Source organism: Pelodiscus sinensis, chromosome 21 (assembly GCF_049634645.1).
Source record: "Pelodiscus sinensis isolate JC-2024 chromosome 21, ASM4963464v1, whole genome shotgun sequence".
Taxonomy (NCBI): Eukaryota; Metazoa; Chordata; order Testudines; family Trionychidae; genus Pelodiscus; species Pelodiscus sinensis.
Genome location: NC_134731.1, coordinates 6,818,615 through 6,842,500, shown reverse-complemented (window position 1 = coordinate 6,842,500; position 23,886 = coordinate 6,818,615). Strand labels below are relative to the sequence as shown.

The window sequence follows — 23,886 nt, the reverse complement described above, 5'->3', positions numbered from 1 at the left end:
GTGTTATCTGGTAAAAGTTTTCTTGTTTTCAGCAACAACAAAAAAGAAAAGAAAAGAAAGAAAAATCAGCAACTCTAAGCAGTCATAAGGTTAAGTGGTGATGGGTGATGCTGCCTGTACCAAACATATGTTTAGCTCAGAAAAGCTAAGGCAGTTCCCAAAAATTTGGTAACCATTACAATACTTCCTAAGTCAGTTCCGGATGTCAGGCCCAAGGTGGAGGGGGATGGGGCTGTGTTGAGTTTTCTGCATCTTTCCACGAAGGGATTTAGTCTGGCAGCTGGTTCAGCCAAGGAGCAACTCACGCAAGGCAGAGCTAGACAGGAAGCGCTTCTGAAAGTGTTGTTTTGATAGAGGATCATGAGATCAGGCAAGAAGCTGTGAACTTTACATGCAACCAAGGCCAGATAGCATTGGACTAGCCACCTGAGGGCTTAGAAATAAGAAAGGAAATTAAAGGATCATTTAAGGCCAATGGGACCAGACAATTTTAACAACAATTTCCATCTTTCAGAAAGGAACCCTGAAAAATATTGAATTCTTTGAAGTGAGAGATCATGATTGATGTAGAGAAATTTTTGTTGCATTCCATTCTCCGATTTAACAGCGTCTCTAGTACAATTCCTGTAGCTAATTCTCTTCTGTGATAAATCACCTATTTGTAGCACTCGAAAGATTTGGCTTGCAAGCAGACTGTAATGATCTGCATGGATTGCACGTTATGTGTTCGTTTTTATCCGTCTGTAATTAGTGACTACACTTCTAAAATTGTTTTTAAATTCAAATACATAAAGTATTAATGAGCATACTTTCCAGAATGTTTACTTTTATTTTGATTAATGTAAACTCGTAAGTGACTTCATGTTTCTTCCCTTAATTCCCTCTTCCCTTCCTCCCCGAAAATGTAGTGTGTGCTTCTTGGTGCTAAGCTAAAATTCTGGAAGAGCTCATTATGAATTGTGAGTGGGGGTACTATCTGTTTCCTTTCACCCCATTTGGCCATCATAACTCCGGCTTCCTTCTAGTTAGAAGTTCTCTACATTGCAGTACTGCAGTCAGCGTCCCTTCACGAACAGTCTGGCCTAGGGGATTGAAGAAGGGAGTATTGGTCATGCCATTCTTGGACTCTGATGAGGTTCACTTGACAATGTGCCCGTGGTGGAATGTTACCGTACAGTCAACTAAACGATTAACTGATAAACCTAGGCTTATAGGTTAATACTATCGATTACATGCACTCCCCCTTGCTGCCTCTGTATCAGAGGCAGCAAGGTGAGGGGCTGGAAGCTGGTGCCAGTGGGGAGCAGGCTTTTAAGCTGACTCCCCATGAGCACTGGATCCCATGGAGCCTCCTGCCCCACTCCCCCACCTCCGTGCTGCTGCCTCTGATAGAGAGGCAGCAGCACAGAGGGTGAAGTAGGTATATGGGAGCCAGTACCCATGGGAAGCCAGCTTTCAAGACAGCTGCCTATGCACATAAACTCCTGGGGAGCCGCTTACCTCCCCATGTTGCTACCTCTCTATCAAAGGTACCTGCGTGGAGAGGAGGGAGGGAAGCGGCAGCAGCCAATACTCACGGGGAGCCAGCTTTTAAGCCAGCTCTCTGCAGAGTCACTTGCCCCCTTTGCTGTCTCCCACAGAGGTGGTATGCGGCAGGAGCCGGTGCTGGGGGAAGCAACTTAAAAGCCAGGTGCCCAAGTGCACTGGCTCCATGGAGCCACTTACCCCCTCCCCCACACTTTTGTCTCTATCAGAGGCAGCAGCAGAGGGGCAGGGGAGGCTGCCGCAGAGCAGCCTTTATCCATAGCGGGCCCAGGCTCATCGCAGACAAATGCTGCTCAATGGGATGCTGGCGCAGCTCCTGTCTGCGGTGCGCTCAGCCCCCCACAGACAGTGGCTGCTGCCGTCCTGGGCTGCTCCCTCTGTATCAGAGGTATCAGGGTGGCAGGGGACTCCCCAGGAGTTGGGCTGGGAGCGCGCTGGCTGCCAGTGCCGGCCCCATCCCCAGGGACTATTGAATAGCCGTGTAACAGTTAAATTTTGATACGGTTACACGATTTTTCAGTTAATCGACATCTAACCTCTCTAGCCAGTGGCCACTCTCATCCCAGCCTCTCTAGCAAAGCAGTGCAGCCTTATTCGTTGTTTTGTTTTAGAAGGTTGGATACAAAGAGTGTATTTGTAGTCCATCACAAATATACAAAATTTAACAGAGAAATGACTGTGAGCTTCAATGGCAACTAGATATTGACATAGAGAAGAGCTCACAAGTGTCTCGCTTTGCTTTCTTAACACCTACTGTAGCTTGCATAGTCCTTTATTTCTAGAAGCAGTGTAGCTAAACAGGCATTTTTATATGTTCTTATGCTGAGTGGTTTTTTGACAGTGTATAACGGCTGTTTTTCCCTCAGCGTTGGAGTCCAAACTCTGAGGATAGACTGGAAATTTTGGATTTCCTTACGCTTTGCAAGTGAGAACCACAAAGAAGTTTCTTCTTTTAGCCTTTGAGGCCACTTCTGCCCACATATCCCCCTTACCTACTTTGGCAAAGTTTCATGGAGACGAGCCTTAACAAGGAAAAAATGTGTGAATGGTTGTGGATGTGGCCTGGGAAAAGTTTGCTCCAAGATTTTTGTTTTGAACTACTGGATATGAGGATGCTTAGTATGCTCATTTGCATGCCAATACTTAATGTGGTTTTACAGCCACAGTTATTTCATAGCAGTCGTGGTGTCCAAACTATTTGGGAACCAGCAGAAAAGTTTTGGGTGTGCATTTGTGTGCTTTTTCTACAATGTGCTTGGCAAGTGTTTGAAGGAGATTTGGGAATCTGTACAATTTTAAGACATGATGATGCTGAAATATTAATTATTTCTGCAGCTGGGACACGGAGCAGTGCTAGTAAAAGTAGCAGATGAAGAAATAGAACAATGGCAACAGGATGCCCAGGGTGGATATTTACCTTTTTAAGGTGGTGGTTGTTTTAAAACAGATTTCAATTGTTCCGAATGCCCTCATTTAAAAACGTTGTTTTTCTTGAAGATAGTTCATTGCAATAACTAAGGGGGAAAGAAGCGTCATGTCACGGTGGGATAACTTCTTTCATCTGCTTCTCTATCTCTTCACCCGGAGGGTCCCACCCCACCCCAGTCATTGTTTTATCACTGCAGCAGTAGGTGTCTGTTACAAAGACTGCTTTCTGTGCACTTTCTAGGCAGGAAGTAGGAAGTGAAATTCCCCAGTGAAGCTCATCCTTCTGATACAGCGTAAACTGAATTAACAGAACCAGGCTCAGGGTGATTGTGTTTCTCAATAAAGTGCTCTTAATACAGTGAGAACAGTTTGTGTGTGAGGAGCTTTTAAATATTTTCTGAGACGGCAAGTCCTGTGAGCCCAGAAGGCAGCGATGGTTCGCTGACTTATTATTCTTGCATAGGGCATTCTTCCTTGAGGCCACTACGTCTTCAGGTTTCTCCCAGCCTTTAGTGGTCTGCACTTTGCTGTTTTCCTTTCCCCGAGAGTGCTGATTAGTGACTTGCGGTGTGGCTGCTGATTTATCACAGCCGAGAGTTTCCCCTTGGGGACTGAGCAGAAACACTCACGAAGGAGCCTTGATTAAAAAGAGTGGTAATGAAGACAAATGTTTCAGAGGGAGTCAAGAGCAAACCAGGCCTTGGCATTCCCACTGCTCCTCTGAGCTTTTGGAGAGGAGGTAACGGTGGCCAAAGGAAATATTTCCCCCTTGTTGTTTATTTCTCATGGCACTGGAAGAATTTTTCTTTTCCTCCTGGGTGTTCTGACTCTCACTTGTTAACTGCTTTTCATGCCGGGTTGCAATTAACCCTTGGCAGATATTTACCACGTCCCCTTTATATTCACTCTATACATAAAGAAGTTTTTATGTTTGACCCGTGAACCATTTGAAGATTTTTTAAGGTGACCATTTCCTCTAAATCGTGCTTTCCAACAGTCAATTCACACCAGTCAGTGTTTGATGTTTTTAAGCGTCTTTTTTTGTCCACTACTTTTGTGAATAGAAGGAGAAAGAGTGGTGAACAGAAAATCACATTGGCAACCTAGTTTTTAATTAGGTTAGGTGAAAAAGTTCCCGTCAGAGATTGGACATGTAACTAAAGACAGATTTTGAAAAACTAATTTCTTATTCAGATAGATTCTAGAAGAGCGGAGGTATGTACTGCTACTACATCATGTTCTTACAGATATATAATGGAAATAACAATGTTACCCTATTGCAGTTGTTCAGATACTACGGTTTCATTTTTAAAGACTAGCATCTACTGCTTTTAGAGTGTGAACCAAAACCAAGTTAAGTGACTGGAAAGACTCCGATTGACTTCAGTGGGCTTTAGATCAGGCCTAATTGGAATCTATTCTGAATCTTCACAGTTACTTTCTACTCTGATTTTTGTTCATGTGGGGAAACTCGCGGCGTGGAGAAGATATGTACTGTATACACTGCGATAATAGACTCAGTGGAACTTGTGGCAATAAGCTATGTCATTGCCCGATATATGTTGCTCCTTTACTCCAAGGCCGGGGGAACCTAAGGCCCAGGGGCCAGATGCAGCCCCCAGCTTGCCTGGATCCAGTCCCCCAAGGATCCAGTACCCTCCAGCACTGGGGAGCCTGCCCTGGCTCACCAGCCCTCCCACCGTCCCACCATGGGGCTGGAGCAGTGTTCCCTCTAAGCTGCATGGCAGCACAGTTTCACAGGGCAGTACTTAGCCCCACCCAGTCAGAGGCTCAAGGCTCAGTGCACGGAGCTCACTGATTGGGCGGTGCTGATTAATCACCTGTTAGAGGGAACAGTGGGCGAGAGTTCACAAAATCTACTAACCTGGAACCTGCTACGCTCTGGTGTGGGAGGGGAATGTGGGGAGCATCTTTCTCCTTCTCAGTCGGGGTCCACTGATGTGAGAATATGGGTGGTTTTTTTCTTCTCACTTGTGTGCGTCCCCGGACTCAAAAAAGGTCCCCCTCCCTCCACTTTACTCTGCGCTTTTTCACGGGATGCGAAGGACCGGCGACTATTGCCATGTGCAATTTTCCTTTGCAACTTTTGGATGGCCTTACCGCCCTGCCGACATTGAAAACGGAGAATGTAACATCACTGACGTAGTAGTGTTTGCCGTTTGGAAGAGGGTGACGGGAGTTGCCAAGAGCGCAGAACAGCTACTCGGAAAGCGCCGAACTTCATTGTGGCTCTGCAAGCTCCTTGCAAAAGAGCCAAACCCGAAAAGAAAGGTGCTGTTGGCAAGCGACGGCTGTGATCTTTCACCTCCAGCCAGTAAATCTGATTAAAAAAAAAAATCCCAAGAGACGGGAGCATTAGTGAATGTGGGAAGCATTTATAAGTAATCCATGCAGCTTTACTAGAAATGTGATTTCCCACCCCTCCACACACACACACGGAAGGAAGGAAGGAAGGAAGGCAGGCAGGCAGGCAGGCAGACAGACAGACAGACAGACAGACAGACAGACAGACATATAAAGTCAACCAGATTGGGGGAGGGCTCATGTGCGGCCCTGCCCCCGCCTGGTGCGTGCGGGAGGGCGCGTGGAGCTGGTGGCAGCAGGACACACCGGCCCGGCTACCGCCACGGGGCTGCCCAGGGCGGACCGATCCTGGCCCTGCAGGGCCCTGGGGCCACGGGGAGAAGGGCACAGCTGGCTGACGCTGCGGGATTAACGTGGCCCCCGCCCCGGGTGGCCGCTGGCAGCTGCTGCAGCCCACGATCCGGGAGCCGTTCACGCAGCGCCTGATGGCAGCTATAAGGGGCACTGCATGCCCCTTACAGCTGCCGTCAAGCACCCCCCATAGGTTGGCGCCCCGGGCAGCTGCCCGGCTAGCCCATGCCTTAATCCAGCCGTGATTCTAATCCGCATCAAAGGTTAAAGATCCGGGGATTTGATCATGCCTTTTGCACTTGGTGCCCCACTTGAAGATGGTAAAACTGTTAGACAGGCCTGGTTAGAACACGCTTGTACTGTAACTGCTGTCGAGCGTAAGGTCTCTCAGAGAGGTCACAAGTTGTTACAAATCCTCTGGTGTAAGAGGAAGAAGATTTGGAACTCTAGAGTTATTGCAATCGAGGGCTACACACAAAAAAAAGAAAACAAACCCACCCTTCACTGTGGCCCCCAACTCAGAAGGAGAAAGACACTCCCTGTGGTCCCCTCACACACCAAAGCCTACGGGGACCCAGCCTAGTAGATTTTCTGTTCTTCAGCCCCACAGTGGGGCAGAAGAGGAGCTGAAGCACCAGCCCGGGCTCCCCAGTGCTGGGGGGGCCCCAAGCCTTGGGGGCTGGATCCAGGCTAGCTGGGGGCCGCATCCAGCCCCTGGGCCTGAGGTTTCTCACCTCTGGTCTAAGTTGTACGTATGCGCAGTGAACTACTGCCTCAGTCCCCAAAGTCACATCGGGATTACTTGTATGTAAAATTACGCACATGCCTAAGTCTCTGCAGGCCTGGGGTCCATGGTTAACAATCAGAGCAACAAACAAATCTGTAGTCTTTATCAGTCATATATCTCTTGACTTGCCTGAGTTAGGGATGAACTTTTCCATACTAAGAGAGTGTGGGCTTAGAGGCCCTCATGTTTTCTCAGCTGCTGTTTCTGTTTCTGGTGGAAATAGCCATGAATATGAAGATGTGGGCGTATGAGTGAAAGCAGAAGCATTGTTTCCCTCAGTCAGCATGGCAGAGAGGGTCGCAAAGGATAGACTGAGCAGAAATACAATTTGGACAATAAAATAATGATACTTTGCCTTTAACAATCTCAGAGCACTTTCCAAATTTTGCTTAACCTGTTATTAAATCCATTTTACAGGTGGAACAACTGAGGAAAAGACAAGTTAGCTTGTGTTACATGTGACTCTTAGTGACTTGCTTTAACCAATACTCTGTGCTGGCTCCTGAAACAGTGTAATGAAGGAACAAAGCACCACAAGAGAATGGGAAGAAAATGTTCTCTCCTCTTGACAGACTCAGACATGATAAAGTAGGTGGGTCCCCAGAGGTTATTTTGAGGATGTTTGTAAAGCATTAGGTTAACTCATCCCTGTCATTACATCAACTCTAATTCTTCCATTAAGTTCTTCTTGGTCAAGATTCACCTAAATCCACTTTATCAGACCAGCTGTGGCTTTTATTACATTAGTTCTAGGAGCAACGAATAAAAATGTGGCAGTGTTTTAAATATAATATTTTAAAATAAAACAAATAAAACAAGAATTAGGATACTGTGAGACCAAGGCTACATCTAGATTGCAGGCTTCTTTCGGAAGATTTTTTTTTTCTGAATAGATCATTATGCACGAGGCATAAGGGATCGGTCAGAAAAGGCTTTCCTTATCGACCGATCCCCGTCTAGACTGCTGCTTTTTGCTGGTAAAATGCCACGGTTGCAAAAAGTGGCAGACATTTTTATTCTAATGAAGCGCAGGATATTTAAATCCCCACTTCATTAGCAATTTTGGTATGTCTAATTTACATACCCTTAGGCTACATCCCATGGGACTCCTAAGTTACCTTTGAAAATACAACTTTGGCTCCTAAGTCACTTAGACCTTATAATGCTGTTTGGAGCGATGTCTGAAAATACCTTTAAAAATCTGGGCCTTAGGCACATGAGACATTTTGTCTCAAGGATTGTATTGTTTTGTTTTTAACAAAGCAGGTATTTATAAAATGAATACATCAGCTGATGGTATTTTTGATATTAAGAAACATTTCTTTTTTGCAGATTTTTAATCAATTTGCATCACAGATTGGAGTAGAATGTGTAAAATTTTAAGTTATCAACACATCTCAGACTGGGACATGAAGTCAGTTGTTTCTGGCAACCAGAAATGGTCCAGCATGAAGGTGGATGAATCTAATCAATAACGGGAGTGTGGAACATTCAGACTTGACAACAGCTGATGGGTGTTCTATCTCACCATCCTTCGTCTCTGAGCTTGTGCTGTTCAGAATTTGAGAAATTTTGTTTTTTGAATCTGCATAACTTGTGGGTGTCGGAGAGCTAGTTTGAGGCTGGCATGCTGCACTAGTCAGATTGCATCACTGTCAGCCACCCACTAATTATCAGGAAATTTATAGCTGCATTAGGTAAATGTCACTTCACCGCAGTGGCCTGGAATAAGAGCGTTTTCTGCTCTGAGTTAGCACCATCGGCACGTCTCAGTGAGTCTATCCAAGCAAGCTAAGGGCTTTATTTATGCACAAGCATATTAGTGTTTTAAGAGAGGGTTACCGAAAGATGTTGTACTCCTTTCATTAACCATACTATATCCCCACCAGAAATGTGTGTTTGGTTATTCATAGTATGTCAATGTAAAGTTTTAAGAAATATGGTTTGTTAATTTCAAAATGGTCGCTCTGCACTCAGATAACATAATACTGTACCTGATTGTTATCGGCAGAAACACCACCAAAATGCATGCAGAATGGTGATCGTTTGGTTTACATTCCTTTTGGTGAGAATATTTGGGAGAATATTTTTCACATTTCAAGTGTCCTCAGAGGCTTGGGATAAAGTAGCATCACCTGTATTGCATTGTCACAATTAGTAGAATCATGTATCTGGGCTACTCAGTATGGAGTGCTTGTGACTATAGTTCTGCCAAATTCATAGTTACCATTACTATTTAATTATGTATGGAGAAGGCCCCACTAGTCCATTTGAAACCGCAGAAGCAGTTTTCAAACTTTTTTTCATGACCCAGTTGAAGAAAATTGTTGAGGCCCGCGACCCAACAGAATTTGACTATAGCGGATTACTGCCCCAACCCAGAATCATACATACTTCACACTGTGTTTATCCCATCCTCAGCTCTAATCTCAGACATTTCCCTTTTCTCTTCAGAAAAAATGCAGTAATTTAAGGAAAAAACAAAAATACAAGCCATTAATTTTATTTGCTAATCCAAAATGTGCTTGTTCCGTTTTTGTCTACAGAGTGGGTATTTACCATATGGTATCACTACACCTTGGATTCTCTGTGTGTCTAAGCAGGAAAGCATTCAGGAAAGCCACCATTCCAACATGAAACACTTGGTTGCTGTCCCATTCTTGCTTTTCTTGCTTTTAGGGTCCTGTGTTGGGATATTCAAATCGCAGACTGGGCCACACAGGATTACAAAACTAACTTGGACTCGGATGGCCTGTCCCACTGTACCTGCCAGAGATGTCGGAATCATAGGGCACAGATTGAAAGGGACAAAGCCAGACTAGTTGGCGGCAGAGCAGTCCTTGCCTCATCCTACTCCTCCCTGAAGGGAAGAGAGGACCTGTTATCAATCTGTTTAAGATGGGTCTAGTCTTTATCACTAACCTGTTAGCTGAATTGGGGCCATTGCTGTACAGAAGCTCTCTAAGGCTATGTCTATACTAGCGGTATCCCAGAATAGCCTCTCCACGTCTACACAAGCTGCTTATTATTTTGAAATATTTTTGGAAATAATGGGCACGCTATTTTGCCATCCCAGTAAACCTCATTGCACAAAGGTTAAGGGATGGCTCGAAATAGCACGTTATTTTGAAATTTGGCTCCATATAGACAGGCCTTATTTCAAAATAAGCTATTTTGGAATAGATTTGAAATAAGATGCACAATTTACGTAGAGCAAATTGCATATCTTATTTCGAGTTTAGGATGCTGTGTAGACATACCCCGAGGGAAGAGGGCCAGGCAGTTGGCTGGAAATCGGCCAATGAGAGTTGTGAGATTATGCTGCTGGCAGGGGCAGCATGCAAAACTTCCTCTCCCGCCCGGCTTGTGATACTCAGGGAAGCACACAACCCCCCTGCATTCCCTCCTGCTGGGCTACCAGCTCAATCCAGTGGCTTGACGGGCCGGATTTGGGCTGTATTTTGCCCGACCCTGATGTAGAAGGATCAGACTCTGAAAATGCTACGTAAATAAAAACAGTCTGTGAACAGCACTTTCCCTCCCGCCCGATACACTATTGTATTGGATAAAATGCTTGTGATTCAACTTACTCATTGAAAAGGCCGTGTGTGTTTTGTGGATGATTTACAGTCCTCTGTTTGTGCTGCCTATCTTGTTAGATCTGCCCAGATCTGTTCATTCTTAAGTGAACTCTGCAGAGGCAGCATTTGTAAGACATTATCCATTCCTACAGAAGGTCACATGTCCCTTAAGGATATCATTGACAAGAAGGTTGATGGGGCTGTGAGTTATCCACTGCAAGACTGTGTTGATCTGTTTGTAGACTGTAGCACACTTGACCTGTCAGAATGTTGAGACTTTGCTGTCCTTAGTGTCTTCCCATAGTGTTGTGCCTAAAAAGAAAAGGGAAGAAACCAAGTCCGAGTCTGCTTGCTGATTCCTTTCTTCGTTTTTCTCGTACACGTTTCCTTGAGATTTTGGCTTAGTACCTAGGAGGCTGTGCTTTGTAGTGGCTAGAAGAGCCTTCTACTCACCGAGGGTGCATCTACACAGCAGCGTTATTTTGGAATAACGTCTGTTATTTTGAAATAACAATGCAAGCATCTACATAGCAAATCCATTATTTTGAAATAACAGGTGGCTTATTCCGACTTCTGTAAACTTCATTCCACGAGGAATAACGCCTATTCCAAAATAGCTATTTCGAAATATCTATAGTGTGAATGCTCCACTGCTGCTATTTTGAAATAGCTCCTCCCCAGGGCTATTCAAACTAATTATTCCCAATGCCTCCTGGGGCTCTAAATCGAGGTAGTGTATCCACAGTAGGGAAGCCTGCCTCGGGCTAATTTTGAGGTTGCTTCTTCTAGATGTCCATTCCACTAGGTGCATGCATGCCTTGTGCACGACTCCCGGAACTTTTTTACCCTCAGCAGTACCCGTTGGGCCAACCTGGGGAGCTTCCTACAGAGGCGCTGCTGTAGCCGCACATATATACCCCTGCTGGCCCCAACCCCCCTCAGTTCCTTCTTATCGCCTGTGACGATCGACCAGAACGCTTGTCTTGCTCTGCGAGACTGCCCTTGGCGTTTTTTCTTTTAGTTAGTGTAAATAGTTCTCTTTGTAGTTAGTGTCTGTTCTTTGTTTTATATAATTAGAGTATTTAGGTAGTTCTCACCTCCCCCTGTTATGGGGGAGGGTATGCCGGGGCCGCAAGGCTTCAAACCGTGTCGGCGTTGTTCTAAGCCTGTGCCCCGCAGCAATCCGCATAAAGACTGTTCAAAGTTCTTGGGCGAGGGGCACCTTACAAATGCCTGTAAAATTTGCAAGTCGTTTAAGCCTTGTACTAAAAGGGAGCGCGACTCCCGTCTTAAATTGATTCTGATGGAGTCGGCGCTCCAACCCGCGGCACCGGACACTCCGTTGGTATGGAGTGCTCTAGGGTCAGTGCGGGACACTGGGCACTAGGAGAGGCACTCCTCAGTGCGGGACCACTGGCCAGTTCCACGGCACCACTCTCAATCCCTGGGCCCGCAGTCGCACAAGAAGGCGTTCAGGGGCAGGTCGCCTTCAAGGAGGGAGGCGTGCCATAAGGAAGAGCGCCCCACCTCTCCAGTGCAGGAGCAGTGCCGCAGGGGACCTAGCTCTCACAGGGAGAGCAGTCCTGATTCTCCAGGCCTGTCCATGGAGGAGGTCCATCCATCGTGGACGCCGGAGACGTTCCTGGTGGCGCAGGAACTCATTGAGCTCACGATGTCCCCTGGTCTGGCACTGCATGGCTCCAACGCCGGGTCCAGTCATGACAGACAGACAGGGTACTCAACCCTCTTCGGTCCCACCGGCACCGCCTTCACCTGCTGTGGCACCGCTCGCCTCGGTTCCGCCGACAGTTTCTGTATCGCATGTTGCGGCACCACTGTCTCCCTTGGAGCTACATTCTCCTACTTCTTGGGCCTCGGCATCGTCGTTCCCGGTGCCGCCCACCCAGTCAGGTGGGCTGGCATTGCACTCGGGGGCGCAGGACCAGATGAGGTATATGTCACAGGTGGCTCCACTCCCGCGTCTGCTGGCACCGGATTCTGCATCCATGCCACCTCTGGCACTGCCAGGGCACCGAGGCAAGCTGACGGCCATGTCCCATTACGCCCAGAGGTATCTGGAATGCTCGGTGGCACCGCCTTGGTTGGCATCGGAGTATTCCTCTAAATCTGATGTGGAGTCCCTCTCCTCAAGGGCCTCCTCTAGGCACTCCAGCAGGTCACACAGGTTAAGTCCTCGTTACTGATCCAGGTCTCGGCACCGTTCGAGCTCCCGACTGCAGTCCCAGAGGCACCGACGTCCAGAGGTGCAGACTTGGCCTCCCCAGTGGCAACCCCCTCCGCAGTGGCTGTTCTGGACCCCGTGGGTGTACTACCAGGCCCAGGGTCAGGACTCAGCGAGGTCAGGGTCAGTTGGTGCCTCTTTGTATTCAGAGCCCAGGTCAGCCCCCTCGGCCATCTCACTGGTGAGAGTGCAGTCGGAGTGCAGGGCTAGCCCCCAGGGTCGGTCGGAACAGGTGTTCCCCCTGCAGCAGGTTGCCCAGTCCCCTGCTCAGGATCAGGCAGTGTCTTGTCCAACGCAGGATATGCCAGTGGTGAGGGAGTCCTTTTTCTTGTCTCTGGATGAGGCCTTGGCCGACCCATCTCCTCTGATGCCCTCCGTGGACGCAGGGGCTCACCAAGACCTCCTCAGAAGGCTGGCCTAGAACCTGGGGGTACAAGCCAAGGAGGTAAAATAGGATGAAGACCCGGTGGTCGACATCATCACAGCAGAGGGCCCTACTAAGATCGCCCTCCCATTGAACAAGACGGTGGTGAAAATTATGAAGACCCTCTGGCAGACTTCGGCCTCCATGCCTCTTACACAGAAGGGGGTAGAAAGGCGGTACTTTGTTCCCCAGGCAGGCCATAAACATTTATTCTCATATCCCCCACCGGGATCGGCAGTGGTGCAGGCAGCCTGCCAGAGGGAGAAGCAGGGGCAGACGGGCCCCATGCCCAAGAACAAGGAGCCCAAAAAGCTCGACCTCCTGGGCCGGAAGGTGTATGCGATGGCTGGCTTACAGCTGAGGATAGCCAATCAGCAGGTTATGCTCAGTAGGTATGCCTTCAACCCCTGGGTAGTGGCTGATAAGTTCAAGGCCAGGTTGCCCCGGGACTCGCAGCAAGAGTTTGCGGCTGTTATTGAGGAGGGCAGGGTGGTCTCCAGGTCGGACCTTCAGGCCGCTCTCGATGTGGCTGACTCTGCTGCCTGGGCCATGGCTACCGGTATTGTCATGCGCCGGAGCTCTTGGCTTCAGGTGTCTGGAATCTGCCCAGAGGTGCAGACGACTCTGCAGGACCTTCCCTTCGAGGGGACTGGCCTTTTTTTGGAGCAAACAGATAGCAGGCTCCATAGCCTGAAGGACTCCAGGGTGACCCTGAAATCCTTGGTCTTGCACACCCCGGTGCCCCCGGGGGCAGAGGGGCTATGGTCAGGTGGCCAGATTCAACAGCAGGTGCAGAACCAAGGGAAGTTCTGCCCGAAATATGAGGAGGCGTTCTCATTCGGGCTCGGACCACAATCAGGGGCCTTCTAATAAGTCCCAGGGCCCTAGGTCGGGTGTTTGATGATGCGCCTGAGGACGACACACCAACCCCCAGTATAGACTGACCCTTTTTGAACAGACTGTTCCCTTTCCACCAGGCCTGATGTACCATCACGTCAGACAGTTGGGTCCTCGAGGTGGTGGCAAGGGGATATTCTGTCCCTTTCCTGTCCCTTGCTTCCTCCCACCCCCCTTCTCTGTCCCTTTTCAGGGACCCCTCTCACGAGCACCTCCTCCAGCAGGAAGTTTCTGCGCTCCTTTCCCTGGGGGCAGTGGAAGAGGTTCCTCTGGGCTTCAGGGGCAAGGGATTTTATTCCCACTACTTCTTCATCCTGAAGTCCAAGGGGGTCCTTTGCCCCATTCTGGAGCTCAGAGGGCTCAACACCTTCATAAAAAAATCAAGGTTCAGGATGGTAACGTTGGCCTCCATCATCCCCTCACTCGAACTGGGAGACTGGTATGCCGCCCTCAACCTATAGGATGCCTATTTCTATTTCCCCCAACCACAGGAGATTCCTGAGGTTTGCGGTGGGGTCCAACCACTACCAGTTTGCCGTGCTACCCTTCGGTCTGTCCACCGCACCAAGGGTGATTACAAAGTGCATGACTGTGGTGGCGGTTTTCCTGTGAAGGAACGGGGTCCACGTCTACCCCTATCTGGATGATTGGCTTATCAGAGGGAGGTTGCAAGAATAGGTTTCCCAGTTCATAGATCTAGCCAGGTGGACCTTCTTGAGGCTGGGACTGTGGCTGAACAAGGCGAAGTCTACGCTCATTCCTACCCAGGTCATAGAATTTGTGGGGGCGAGGCTAGACACCACAACAGGGAGGGCCTACCTTCCGGATCCCAGGTTCCAGTCCATAAGGGGAATGGTCCAGGAACTGCAGTCTGTTCCTTTAACCATGGCGAAGCAATGTCTGAGGCTGATGGGCCACATGGCGACGTGTACATATGTTGTGTGGCACTCCAGGCTTCAACTACAGCTAATGCAAGCCTGGCTTGCGAAAGTGTACAAGCCAGCCTGGACCATATAGACTGATTGGTCACCGTTCCCTCCGATGTCCTGTCAGCCCTGGACTGGTGGACGAGGGAGACGGAGGTGTGCAGCAGAGTCCTGTTCGCGCAGCCCTTACCGACGCTGCAGCTGGGAATGAACGCCTCGGATGCCAGATGAGGAGTCCACCTGGGGAGCTCAGGATACAAGGTATGTGGTCCAAGGTGAAAAGAAAATGCCATATCAATGTAAAGGAACTGAGGGCAGTGAGATTCGCATGCCTAACGTTCCTTCCCTGTCTGCGGGACGCCTGTGTTTCCATTCAGACGGACCACATGGCCGCCATGTACTATATCAGCAGACAGGGTGGTGCTTACTCCTCTCCCCTCTGCAAGGAGGCGGCAGCCCTCTGGGAGCTGTGCATTGCACATGACATCCATCTGCAGACAACCTATCTCCCAGGGGACCGACTCAGCAGAGCATTTGCGGCCCACAAGTAGTCTCTCAAGCAGGAGGTAGCCAGTTAACTTTTCCACAGGTGGGGTACTCCCTGCCTCGACTTATTTGCATCAGTGTGCAACAGGAAATGCCCCTCCTTCTGCTATATTGGGGGAGAGAACCGGGGTCTCTGAGGGATGCCCTGACGTTATAGTGGCTGAGACGTCCGCTATATGCTTTCCCCCCCTTTCTCCTCCTTCACGAGGTGCTAATAAGGGTCAGGCGCTACATGGTGACGCTGATCCTCATTGCACCAGCGTGGCCTTGCCAACATTGGTTCACCACCCTCTGGAACCTCCTCGTGGAGGACCCCATCCCGCTTCCCCTGGTCCCAGACTTGCTGGCGCAGGATGTAGGCCAGGGCCTCCTGTGCCACCCGGACCTCTTTTTCCTGCACCTCACAGCCTGGAAGATCAGTGGCTCAGGGGGGAGGAGCTCCTACGCTCAGACCAAGTGAAGAGGGTCCTGATGGAAAGCAGGAAACCCTCCACGAGGGCCACCTCTAGAGCCAAATGGCGGAGGTTCTTGGCATAGGTTGCCAGGGAGGGTGGGACCCTGGAGTTTGTTCCCACCCAGAGAATTTTAGACTACCTCCTAGACCTCAAGCAGCAAGGGTTGTCCTCCTCGATTAGGGTGCATCTGGCAGCTATAGTGGCCTTCCACCAGGGGGAGGATGGCTGCTCAGTATTTGACTTATCCATGGTTAAGAGGTTCCTCAAGGGGTTGGACAGGTTGTACCCCCACGTCAGACAACCTATCCCTCAGTGGGACCTGAACCTGGTTCTCCGCGGCCTCATGAGGGCCCCATTCGAGCCAATGGCCACTTGCTCCCTGTCCCATTTATCATGGAAGGTGGCATTTCTGGTAGCCATCACTTTGGCCAGAAGGGTCTCGGAGTTACGTGCCCTCTCCTCAGAGCCCCTGTACATGGTGTTTTCTAAGAATAAGGTGACCCTGCGGCCGCATCCGGCCTTCCTGCCCAAGGTAGTTTCCCCCTTTCACATGTCCCAGGAAATCTACCTTCCGGTTTTTACCCGAAGCCGCACACGGACGGGAAAGAACAGGCCTTACACATGCTAGATGTCAGGAGGGCACTAGCTTTTTATTTGGAAAGAACAAGACAATTCCGCAAGTCCTCTTCATAGCTGAAAGGATGAAGGGTTCTCTGGTGTCAGTTCAGTGTCTGTCATCGTGGATTACCACTTGTATCAGAGCGTGTTATGACCTGCAAGGGAAGTCGGCGCCCCCCATTATGGCCCACTCGACCTGGGCCTGGGTGTCGTCCACAGCCTTTGTGGCACAGGTGCCAATCTTGGACATCTGTAGGGCAGGCATGTGGTTGTCGGTCCACACATTCACTTCCCACTACACAATCATGCAGCAGGCTAGGCAGGATGCAGCTGTAGGGGTAGCAGTGCTGCAGTCCATTGCTTGCTAGGTTTCTGACCCCACCTCCATTGGTATGGCTTGGGAATCACCTAGTGGAATGGACATAAGCGAGCACTCGAAGAAGAAAAAACGGTTACTTACCTCGTAACTGTTGTTCTGCGAGATGTGTTGCTTATGTTCATTCCAATCCCACCTGCCTCCCCTTCGTCAGCAAGAAGGAACGGAGAGGGGTTAGGGCCAGCAGGGGTATATATGCGCGGCTATAGCGGCACCACTGTAGGGGGCTCCCCAGGTTGGCCCAATGAGTACTGCTAAGGGCAAAAAGTTCCAGGAGTTGTGCACACAGCGCGCATACACCTGGTGGAATGGACATAAGCAACACATCTTGAAGAACAACAGTTACGAGGTAAGTACCCGTTTTTTCCATGTAATGTAGACATACTATTTCGAAATAACCTATTTTGGAGTATTTCTTCCAGAACAGCTTATTTCAAAATAAGCTGCAGTGTAGACGTACCCTACAGGTCTGATCTAAAGCTCATTGAGGGCTTTGGAGCAGACCCTAAAATGCACATTTTCCCTCTGGCTGACATTTTTGCTATTTCACATTAAACAGGCAATATTTAGGGTAAAGATGCAGAACAAGCCCTAAAGTTGGCATTTGATTCTACCTCACAGGTTGGAGGAGCTAAATGTAGCTTCAGAAAAGATTGCTAGATAGAGAGGACGTTCACAGGGGATGAGGAGTGATTCCCCTGTGCCCAACACTGATTCCAAACCTATCTGTCTGCCTTTGGTAATAGAATCATATAATTTTAGGACTGTGAATCCAGTTGTAACCCACACACCTAGGCTGTGTCTACACTGGCATGAATTTCCGGAACTGCTTAAAATGGAATACTATTCCGTTTTCAGTTTTTCCGGAAAAGGAGCGTCTACATTGGCAGGCTGCTTTTCTGGAAAAGCCCTTTTTCCGGAAAAGCATCTGTGGCCAATGTAGACGCGCTTTTCCGGAAAAGAGCCCCGATCGCCATTTTCGCGATCGGGGCTTTTTTCCGGAAAAGACTACTGAGCTGTCTACACTGGCCCTTTTCCGAAACAGTGTTCCGGAATAAGGACTTATGCCCGAGCGGGAGCAGAATAGTTTTTCCGGAATAGCGGCTGATTTTGTACAGTAGAGCGTCGTTGCTTTTCCGGAAATTCAAGGGCCAGTGTAGACAGCTCGCAGCTTATTCCGGAAAAGCGGCTGATTTTCCAGAATAAATGGCCCAGTGTAGACACAGCCCTAGTGTGGTTCACTGTCCCATGCAGTGGCACTTAGACCATAGCAACAGATAAGAACAAGAGACCTCAATAGCAGTGTTTCCGAAAGTGCTCTGCGAACGCACTTTGAGAAACACATTAACTGTCCGCCCTGGTTTGTTTATATACTGGCACTGCTGCCACGGAGCCTCGCAGCTCCCATTGGCTCCGTTTCATCCTTTGCCGCCACGGGGAGCCACGAGAAGCGGCGTGGGCCGGGCCACTGCTTCCCGCTGCTCCGCGTGGCTACAAAGAACGAAACGGAGCCAATGGGAGCCACGAGGCTCCGCAGTGGTAGCGCCAATAAACAAACAAACCAGGGCAGCCAGTTAAAGATTTCTCAAAGAGCTTTCGCGGAGCACTTTCAGAAACACTGCTTTACAGCATGAGCTGAGAGCCATCTGGCTGTTAGCTCAAACAATAGAGGCTCCTATACAGAGGTCCCAGGTTCAAATCCGCCTGATGATGGTTACACAGTCCCTTGCACCTGTCAGTTTAATGTCTAGGTGCCATTTCTAGGTCTCTACAATATAAATGGCTAGTTGGGGTTTGGCACAGTCCCCACATGATCTTGCCTCGTTTGATGGTCTAGATGTCCAGACTTTTGCAATGAACAAACTACCCAAGAAAAGTTGTTGACTGGATTGCAGCTGGCTTCTTTCCATTAGCTGTGCTTGATTTTTTTTTCCAGTAATGTTTTTCAAGGTGTTTTCCCAGCCTAGGCTGCAGGACCATAGAAGACTGATAGAGGAGCATGTAAGAGAGGAATGCATGTGTAAATAAGATACATGGGTAGGGTATATGGACCTTCTGTCATCCTATTTTTATATTCTACTAAACCCCCTTTGGTCTTACCTCAGCACTTTTCATATCCCACAGGAATATAGGAATCCCCAGAATGGACCATACCGATGAGGTATCCGTTCTAGTATTTTGCCTCCTACGGTGGCCAGTACCAAGTGCTTTGAAGAAAAGTGCAAAAAACTCTGTAATGGAGGTCTATAGAATAATCTGCTCTTGAGGGAAGTTTCTTTCTAGGCTTCTACTCTGAAGAATAGCACTAGTGTGCCTTATAATTTTTGTTTCCTTCCTAAATTTATTCTTATTCCTGTAAATCAATCCTGCTATACTTTTGGACTCTGTTGGGTGCTGACACCTCTCCTCAGCCTAGGAAGGACTCACTGCTGCTCCCAGAGTCTTTTAGTCCCTTCCTTCAGGCAAATTTTTATTGTTTAACCATAACACAGGCCCAATATCGAACAAAGCAGCACTTCTACCCACCAGGGGCTATACTCCCAGAGCCTTTTCCCCTCGCCTTGCTCAGTGCTGAAAGGAGGATGCTCCCTTCATTGCAGTCCGTCCCCTCCTGCAGCTCCCCCCATGGAGCCATTTTATTTGAGCTGGCTTTTATCATCACTCCTTTCCCACTTGGGTCTGGCTATGGAACAGGACTGACTGGCCTCAGGCTCTCTGGTCCTTAAAGGCAATTCTATTACAACCTCTAGACCATTCTCTTACAACCACCATAAAATTTCATGGCAATGAATTCCACTGATTCATATGTTGTGTCATTAAAGTATTTCCTTGTTAGTTGTAAATATGTTGGAGTATTGATTAATTTATATGACTTGTTGACAAAGTAACTTTATTTTCTGGACCACCTAGGAATTTTCTTGTGAAGTGAGGGTGATACAAAACACACACACTCCAGTGTATAAATAGTCATGTCCCTACAGATAGTGACAGCAGAAAGATTGTTTTCTCTGAGTCCAGTTGTTACCTGTGCGGCCTTCTTAGCTTCTTTCATCCTAGCTTTATGCAGTTCTATCCATTGCAGACCTTCTGTAAACCAAGATCATTCTCTGCCCCACAAGTCAAAATGTGCCTGAAATGGTGAACAGATCGTCAAAGGATTTCGTATTAGACAACATGTATATATAGTATTATTCCTGATAAATGCTGGCAAACAGCTACATACAAGTGTTGTGGGAAGGAGATAGCGCGTCATATATAGAGAATGGCGTGCATAGTTTGGCTCCATGCAGTTTGTGATCCTAATGACTAATTAATGTTTTGTGAGCTGTTTCTGGGAAAATGACTTATTGCAAAGGCAAATCTCAGTACAGCTTTTGCATGACTTTGGAATGCAAAAATGCATTGCATATGTCCTTATAACAATCAGTGAAGTGCTTCTCATCTGTGATTGTAAATTAATAAACAGCCAGACTGTTCTTGCATAAAACTTTTATACTAGTGCTTTTCTATAAGAAATGACCTTATATAATTACGTCCATTTCAGTAGTATAAATTTATAATCTATATAAATATAATGCAGCATTTGGATAGTGCATGATTTAAAATACTATTATGTTCTAATTTGGAAGTGTCCTGACAATTGCTGACTGAGCAAAAAGCACTTTTTCCTCTAAATTTAATCTGATCGGTCACTTTGAAGATGTATTATCCATTCATTGCAAACAGAAGACAGACTGAAAATGAGAGACGACTGGATAAAATAGCTCTTTTCATACAAAATAAATGCCCTTTTTTCTTAGCAATTTACTGCTACCTTTTAGGATGTTTCAAGTTTATTGTCCATAGTTGAGCAAGAGTATCCTCCTCTGCCGGCTACAGGTTCCACGGCCCCCTGGCTTCCCTGCCCCACCAGCTGTGGGCTCCGCTACCCTGCTGGCCCCACCGGCTGGCTCTGCTCCCAGCCACCAGCAACCTCTGCCGCTGGGGGTCTGTAGTCCAGCAACATCTGTGGTCCTCCTTGACCAAGGATGTTGCTGGACCAGAGAGTCCCAGGACACAGAAGTTCAACCTGTAGAAAGACCCCAGGTTCTGAGCAACTTGGAACACCCTTTATTTATGATGCCTTCTCAGTGGGTGGTAGATTATATTATAATTGTTTTATGTATCTCATTTCTGTGTATGCAAGCAGGACAGCTATTATGCACTCAGGAGTAGTTTGCACACATCCTTCAACATTGGATCCTGGTTTAGTGGGTAGAGGGAATAGTGCTGAGGCCAAGTCTACGCAAGGGGATAATTTTGAATTAAGATGCATAACTCCAGTTATGTTAATTGTGCAGCTGGAGTCAACGTACCTTGATTCAAACTGTGGCACCTTCCCCACCGTGGGAGGTCAATGGGAGAAATGCTCCCATCAACTTCCTTTACTCCTTGCAACGAGCAGAAGTACCAGCGCCAATGAGGGTGCAGTCAGCGTTCAATTTTAGTGGGTACTTATTAGACCCGCCAAATTGAACGCCAGAAGATTGACATCTGGAATGTCGATACGCGGGTAAGTATAGAGGTGCCCTGAGACACTGGGCTTATCCTCTGTTGTTTAAATGTGCCGTGGGCTTATTAACTGCCACCATGACACCTATCAGAAATAGTTGGAAAAACTATCTCCGTCTCCCTTTGGTTTGCACTTCTAACATCTCCATGTCCCACTTGATTGTGTCAGAATTGAGTATGAGTTTGCGTTCCATTATGGAACGTAAGTATTCAGCCTTTATGTAAGTGTGTTACAAACCTGAGCAATACACGCATAGCACTTGAATATGGTTTAAATTATATAGACAAGTGAGCCAGTTTGAAATAAGGAGCCAGATATTTCAACAACTTCCAAAACCGTCTTATTTAAAACAAAAGAAAGGTGTTGGTGCTGGAAGAGCTCCCTTTCAACAAACCAATATATTAAATGCAAAAAAACTGTTAATGCAGCCTTATTGCTTGAGCCCAGCCAACTAAAATGAAATAAACAAATCAAAGCATGACAACAGGCTAGAGAACGGTAGGTTTTGTTTGTGTGGTTTTGGTGGGGTTTTTTACACGTGTTGTCCTTCACCTTGGTTGAGCCACCATTTTTGTTAGTGCTCTTTATTTTCTCCTAGACTTACTGGAATGCCAACTTATACCCAATGCTGACACAATGGAGTGGGATGTGGAGCTGTTAGAAGTGCAAAGAGAGACGGAGATAGTTTTTCCAACTATCTCTGATAGGTGTCCTGATGGCAGTTACTAAGCCCACGGCGCATTTAAACAACTGGGGATAAGCCCAGTGTCCCAGATCACCTCTACACTTACCTGCATATCAATCTAGTAAGGACCGACTAATTCGAAGGCACCCTCATCAATACTGGTACTTCTGCTCCTTGCAAGGAGTAAAGGAAGTTGACGGGAGCATTTCTCCCATTGACCTCTTCGATGCAAGCAAGAAAGCATTCTGCTTAAATTCAATCTTCCCTTCTAGGTGAGAACTAGGGATATAAAATTTTGATTAATTAGCTAATTGAATAGTCGATGCAATTTGCATCGATTAGGTGATAAGGGTGCCTCCACCTTTAAAGTGTAGCAACAGCCTGAGGGCTGTTGCTATACTTCAAAGGTGAGATTCTTTGGGCAGCACCTCAAGCAGTTCCCCGCTGGCCCCATGCTCCCGGCGGCGTCTGAAAGCAGCAGTGCTGCAGGGAGTCCAGGGTCAGCCGGAGACTCTGAGTCCCCGGCTGACCCTGACTTCCGAGCGGCATTTCAAAGCAGCAGACCCCCCCAGGCTCCACGCAACGCTGCAACTTTGAAACACCGCATGCAGCCTGGGCTAGCAGGGGACTCCCAGCTGGGCTCAAGCTGCATGTGGAGTTTCAAAGTGGCAGCACCCGCTTTGAAGCACCCCCTCATTTTCTCCCCCATTGCTTCCTCTTTCTGATAGAGGCAGTGGGGGGCAGAGGAAGCAACTAATCGACTAGCATGTCAACTATCCAATAAGCATTTGGTTATCAGATAGTCGACTAGTCGTTCACATCCCTAGTGAGAACTCATGTATGGTCCATAATTATTTAGTTATTTAACAAGGCTTTTCCAGTGCTGAAACTGGAGGTAGGGGGAGTAGGCTACCAATATGGCTGCAAGATTTGGATGATTTATCTAATTTCTCTTGCAAGTAACTTAACTTTGACATTGTTCATGAACTCAAAGCCTTGCTTGCGTTGTTATTGCTCATAGAAAACATAGCTAGGATGTAGTTAGTAATTGGACCCAGCTGTCCTGAAGGCTGCTCAGCCAGACTGTTATTCTAGCCTACACTAGTAGGTTTTTTTAATACCAGTGTGACCTTGCTTTGAAACATTCTCAAAATACCATACTTTAATATAAATTTATACACTTTGGTATTAAGACAGGGCAAAGTCATTGGGGGGAAAATAATGAAACACTTTCAGCCCATAAATATATGATATTTTAAAAGTTTATGTATGTATTTGAGAAACAAATTGTAGAAGCTGCCTTTCCAATAGCAATATTATCATATGCATGTATTTAGGAATGTTATAATCAAACATCAGGAAAATACCATATTTGTCATCTTTGATGATACAGATTGAACCTCTCTAGTCCAGCACCCTTGGGACCTGATCGGTGTTGAACCAGAGAATTTTCCGGACCACGGGAGGTCAATATTGTCTAGCAGCGTTACCAACACTGCCACTGCTTTACTCCTAGAAGACATTTAGGGATATTTTAGAGCTAAATAACTGCACAGAACACTGAGAGGACTGGTAGCTGTAAACAAACTTTATGGGACCTTAGAAAACTTGGCTACGCAGAATAATCGAACATCTGGCTAACTAAAATCATGCCAGACTACAGATGTTCCTAGACCAGAGAGTGCTGGACTAGAGAGGTTCAACCTGTACCTATGAAGAGCTGATATGTGTTACCCTAACTCATAAGAAAACTCTCAAGATCAACTAAATGGGGAAAAAAGAGCTTATATAAAATGAAATGTGTTTAGAAGACAGCATGCTGGTTTTCTACTGGGTCTTATCTTATACACTTAGATTTAAATTTATTTCAGTTAACCCTTTGCCTTTTTTAACCAATTTCACTTCAGACAGTGGTAATATTTCTTTGCGAGCTGCTGGAAAAAAATGAAAGGGCTGTGTTATTTTTTTGCCTTCCATGAAAGTACTGCTTTATCAATCGTGCATGTAATATAGGATTAATTAAAATGATATTAGCATTATTTTAGAACTGTAGTTTGTTGTTCGTGTTAAAATGAAGCTTTATTCAGACCAATGGTGGCAAACTGTTTTAAACCTGTTTGGCTTTGGGCTATGCGGCTTAAAATATAA

At 47.3% G+C, this 23,886-nt stretch overlaps 1 protein-coding gene across 13 annotated transcripts in view; it reads left to right on the top strand.

Annotated features, from left to right (window-relative positions):
* The window catches only part of BCAS3 (BCAS3 microtubule associated cell migration factor), a 593,281-nt gene that overhangs the window by 316,180 nt on the left and 253,215 nt on the right, over positions 1 to 23,886 (top strand). The gene's annotated exons all lie outside the window — the stretch shown is intronic.